Below are 6,000 nucleotides of genomic sequence, written 5' to 3'. Positions count from 1 at the left end.
TTATTGACTTTTTAGCTGGCTTTGGTGCCTTGGACATGAGCTAGGAACTTAAGATTTTGCATGAATGGAGGACTAGCAGCCGCGTTAAATGGGAGAATGTGAAGAGTGTTCATATGTAGTAAAAACCTGAGAAATCCGTCCGTTTTCGTCATTTGTTTTCGAATCGACTTAAAGCCAGATCGTCACATTGGCCGCTCTTCTCTCTGAAACGGTTGTACTTATCGTCTGCAAAGGTATGTCGCCTGCTGCGGTATGTGGAGACACTAAAAGCACCATAGTATAACACAGATGAAGCTTCTAAGTTGATGTAATAGCCAGTAAGAAGTAGTACAATTCAAGTTTTAGATATCGATCACTGACTTTTTGCTGGCTTTGGACCCTTGGACATGAGCTAGGACCTTAAGATTCTGCATGAAAGTAGGACTAGCAGCCGCGTTAAATGGGAGAATGTGAAAAGTGTTCATATGTAGTAAAAACCTGAGAGATCCGTCCGTTTTCGTCATTTGTTTTCGAATCGAGTTAAAGCCAGATCGTCACATTGGCCGCTCTTCTCTCTGAAACGGTTGTACTTATCGTCTGCAGAGCTATGTCGCGTGCTGCGGTATGCGGAGACACTAAAGCACCATAGTAGAACACAGATGAATCATCTAATTTGATGTAATAGCCAGCAAGAAGCAGTACAATTCAAGTTTTAGGTATCGATTATTGACTTTTAGCTGGCTTTGGTGCCTTGGACATGAGCTAGGACCTTAGGATTCTGCATGAAAGGAGGACTAGCTGCCGAGTTGCACGGGAGGATGTGAAAAGTGTTCATACGTAGTAAAAACCTGAGAAAACCGTCCGTTTTCGTCATTTGTTATCGAATCGACTTAAAGCCAGATCGTCACATTGGCCGCTCTTCTCTCTGAAACGGTTGTACTTATCGTCTGCAAAGCTACGTCGCGTGCTGCGGTATGCGGAGACACTAAAAGCACCATAGTAGAACACAGATGAAGCTTCTAAGTTGATGTAATAGCCAGTAAGAAGTAGTACAATTCAAGTTTTAGGTATCGATTATTGACTTTTTAGCTGGCTATGGTGCCTTGGACATGAGCTAGGACCTTAAGATTCTGCATGAAAGGAGGACTAGCTGCCGAGTTGCACGGGAGGATGTGAAAAGTGTTCATACGTAGTAAAAACCTGAGAAATCAGTCCGTTTTCGTCATTTGTTATCGAATCGACTTAAAGCCAGATCGTCGCATTGGCCGTTCTTCTCTCTAAAACGTTGGTACTTATCGTCTGCAATGTTATGTCGCGTGCTGCGGTATGTATAGACACTAAAAGCACCATAGTAGAACACAGATGAAGCATCTAAGTTGAGGTAATAGCCAGTAAGAAGAAGTACAATTCAAGTTTTAGGTATCGATTATTGACTTTTACCCTTCTTTGGTGCCTTGGACATGAGCTAAGAACTTAAGATTTTGCACGAAAGGAGGACTAGCAGCCGCGTTGCATGGGAGAATGTGAAAACTGTTCATATGTAGTAAAAAGCTGAGAAAACCGTCCGTATTCGTCACTTGTTTTCGAATCGACTTAAAGCCAGATCGTCACATTGGCCGCTCTTCTCCCTGAAACGGTTGTACTTATCGTCTGCAAAGGTATGTCACGTGCTGCGGTATGGGGAGACACTAAAAGCACCATAGTAGAACACAGATGAAGCTTCTAAGTTGATGTAATAGCCAGTATGAAGTAGTACAATTCAAGTTTTAGGTATCGATTATTGACTTTTTACCCTTCTTTGGTGCCTTGGACATGAGCTAGGAAATTAAGATTTTGCATGAAAGGAGGACTAGCAGCCGCGTTAAATGCGAGAATGTAAAAAGTGTTCATATGTAGTAAAAAGCTGAGAAATCCGTCCGTATTCGTCATTTGTTTTCGAATCGACTTAAAGCCAGATCGTCACATTGGCCGCTCTTCTCTCTGACACGGTTGTACTTATCTTCTGCAAAGCTATGTCGCGTGCTGCGGTATGCGGAGACACTAAAAGCACCATAGTAGAACACAGATGAAGTTTCTAAGTTGATGTAATAGCCAGTAAGAAGTAGTACAATTCAAGATTTAGGTATCGATTATTGACTTTTTAGCTGGCTTTGGTGCCTTGGACATGAGCTAGGACCTTAAGATTCTGCATGAAAGGAGGACTAGCTGCCGAGTTGCACGGGAGGATGTGAAAAGTGTTCATACGTAGTAAAAACCTGAGAAAACCGGCCGTTTTCGTCATTTGTTATCGAATCGACTTAAAGCCAGATCGTCACATTGGCCGCTCTTCTCTCTGAAACGGTTGTACTTATCGTCTGCAAAGCTATGTCGCGTGCTGCGGTATGCGGAGACACTAAAAGCACCATAGTAGAAGACAGATGAAGCTTCTAAGTTGATGTAATAGCCAGTAAGATGTAGTACAATTCAAGTTTTAGGTATCGATTATTGACTTTTTAGCTGGCTTTGGTGCCTTGGACATGAGCTAGGACCTTAAGATTCTGCATGAAAGGAGGACTAGCTGCCGAGTTGCACGGGAGGATGTGAAAAGTGTTCATACGTAGTAAAAACCTGAGAAATCAGTCCGTTTTCGTCATTTGTTGTCTAATCGACTTAAAGCCAGATTGTCACATTGGCCGCTCTTCACTCTGAAACGGTTGTACTTATCGTCTGCAAAGCTATGTCGCGTGCTGCGGTATGCGAAGACACTAAAAGCACCATAGTAGAACACAGATGAAGCTTCTAAGTTGATGTAATAGACAGTAAGAAGTAGTACAATTCAAGTTTTAGGTATCGATTATTGACTTTTTAGCTGGCTATGGTGCCTTGGACATGAGCTAGGACCTTAAGATTCTGCATGAAAGGAGGACTAGCTGCCGAGATGCACGGGAGGATGTGAAAAGTGTTCATACGTAGTAAAAACCTGAGAAATCAGTCCGTTTTCGTCATTTGTTGTCTAATCGACTTAAAGCCAGATCGTCACATTGGCCGCTCTTCTCTCTGAAACGGTTGTACTTATCGTCTGCAAAGCTACGTCGCGTGCTGCGGTATGTGAAGACACTAAAAGCACCATAGTAGAACACAGATGAAGCTTCTAAGTTGATGTAACAGACAGTAAGAAGTAGTACAATTCAAGTTTTAGGTATCGATTATTGACTTTTTACCCTTCTTTGGTGCCTTGGACATGAGCTAGGAACTTAAGATTCTGCATGAAAGGAGGACTAGCTGCCGCGTTAAATGGGAGAATGTGAAAAGCGTTCATATGTAGTAAAAACCTGAGAAATCCGTCCGTTTTCGTCGTTTGTTATCGAATCGACTTAAAGCCAGATCGTCACATTGGCTGCTCTTCTCTCTGAAACGGTTTTACTTATCTTCTGCAAAGCTATGTCGCGTGCTGCGGTATGCGGAGACAATAAAAGCAGCATAGTAGAACACAGATGAAGCTTCTAAGTTGATGTAATAGCCAGTAAGAAGTAGTACAAATCAAGTTTTAGGTATCGATTATTGACTTTTTAGCTGGCTTTGGTGCCTTGGACATGAGCTAGGAATTTAAGATTTTGCATGAAAGGAGGACTAGCAGACGCGTTAAATGGGAGAATGTGAAAAATGTTCATATGTAGTAAAAACCTGAGAAATCCGTCCGTTTTCGTCATTTGTTATCGAATCGACTTAAAGCCAGATCGTCGCATTGGCCGTTCTTCTCTCTAAAACGTTGGTACTTATCGTCTGCAATGTTATGTCGCGTGCTGCGGTATGTATAGACACTAAAAGCACCATAGTAGAACACAGATGAAGCATCTAAGTTGAGGTAATAGCCAGTAAGAAGAAGTACAATTCAAGTTTTAGGTATCGATTATTGACTTTTACCCTTCTTTGGTGCCTTGGACATGAGCTAAGAACTTAAGATTTTGCACGAAAGGAGGACTAGCAGCCGCGTTGCATGGGAGAATGTGAAAAGTGTTCATATGTAGTAAAAAGCTGAGAAATCCGTCCGTATTCGTCATTTGTTTTCGAATCGACTTAAAGCCAGATCGTCACATTGGCCGCTCTTCTCCCTGAAACGGTTGTACTTATCGTCTGCAAAGGTATGTCACGTGCTGCGGTATGGGGAGACACTAAAAGCACCATAGTAGAACACAGATGAAGCTTCTAAGTTGATGTAACAGACAGTAAGAAGTAGTACAATTCAAGTTTTAGGTATCGATTATTGACTTTTTACCCTTCTTTGGTGCCTTGGACATGAGCTAGGAACTTAAGATTCTGCATGAAAGGAGGACTAGCTGCCGCGTTAAATGGGAGAATGTGAAAAGCGTTCATATGTAGTAAAAACCTGAGAAATCCGTCCGTTTTCGTCGTTTGTTATCGAATCGACTTAAAGCCAGATCGTCACATTGGCTGCTCTTCTCTCTGAAACGGTTTTACTTATCTTCTGCAAAGCTATGTCGCGTGCTGCGGTATGCGGAGACAATAAAAGCAGCATAGTAGAAGACAGATGAAGCTTCTAAGTTGATGTAATAGCCAGTAAGAAGTAGTACAATTCAAGTTTTAGGTATCGATTATTGACTTTTTAGCTGGCTTTGGTGCCTTGGACATGAGCTAGGACCTTAAGATTCTGCATGAAAGGAGGACTAGCTGCCTAGTTGCACGGGAGGATGTGAAAAGTGTTCATACGTAGTAAAAACCTGAGAAAACCGGCCGTTTTCGTCATTTGTTATCGAAAGGACTTAAAGCCAGATCGTCACATTGGCCGCTCTTCTCTCTGAAACGGTTGTACTTATCGTCTGCAAAGCTATGTCGCGTGCTGCGGTATGCGGAGACACCAAAAGCACCATAGTAGAACACAGATGAAGCTTCTAAGTTGATGTAATAGCCAGTAAGATGTAGTACAATTCAAGTTTTAGGTATCGATTTTTGACTTTTTAGCTGGCTTTGGTGCCTTGGACATGAGCTAGGACCTTAAGATTCTGCATGAAAGGAGGACTAGCTGCCGAGTTGCACGGGAGGATGTGAAAAGTGTTCATACGTAGTAAAAACCTGAGAAATCAGTCCGTTTTCGTCATTTGTTGTCTAATCGACTTAAAGCCAGATCGTCACATTGGCCGCTCTTCTCTCTGAAACGGTTGTACTTATCGTCTGCAAAGCTATGTCGCGTGCTGCGGTATGCGAAGACACTAAAAGCACCATAGTAGAACACAGATGAAGCTTCTAAGTTGATGTAATAGACAGTAAGAAGTAGTAAAATTCATTTTTAGGTATCGATTATTGACTTTTTACCCTTCTTTGGTGCCTTGGACATGAGCTAGGAACTTAAGATTCTGCATGAAAGGAGGACTAGCTACCGCGTTAAATGGGAGAATGTGAAAAGTGTTCATATGTAGTAAAAACCTGAGAAATCCGTCCGTTTTCGTCGTTTGTTATCGAATCGACTTAAAGCCAGATCGTCACATTGGCCGCTCTTCTCTCTGAAACGGTTGTACTTATCTTCTGCAAAGCTATGTCGCGTGCTGCGGTATGTATAGACACTAAAAGCACCATAGTAGAACACAGATGAAGCATCTAAGTTGATGTAATAGCCAGTAAGAAGAAGTACAATTCAAGTTTCAGGTATCGATTATTGACTTTTTACATGGCTTTGGTGCCTTGGACATGAGCTAGGACCTTAAGATTTTGCAAGAAAGGAGGACTAGCAGCCGCGTTAAATGGGAGAATGTGAAAAGTGTTAATATGTAGTAAAAACCTGAGAAATCCGTCCGTTGTCGTCGTTTGTTATCGAATCGACGTAAGGCCAGATCGTCACATTGGCCGCTCTTCTCTCTGAAACGGTTGTACTTATCGTCTGCAAAGCTATGTCGCGTGCTGCGGTATGTGGGGACACTAAAAGCACCATAGTAGAACACGGATGAAGTGTCTAAGTTGATGTAATAGCCAGTAAGAAGTAGTACAATTCTAGTTTTAGGTATCGATTATTGACTTTTTACCCTTCTT

Source organism: Schistocerca gregaria, unplaced genomic scaffold, assembly GCF_023897955.1.
Source record: "Schistocerca gregaria isolate iqSchGreg1 unplaced genomic scaffold, iqSchGreg1.2 ptg000327l, whole genome shotgun sequence".
Classification (NCBI taxonomy): Eukaryota; Metazoa; Arthropoda; class Insecta; order Orthoptera; family Acrididae; genus Schistocerca; species Schistocerca gregaria.
This window is presented reverse-complemented; position numbering follows the sequence as displayed.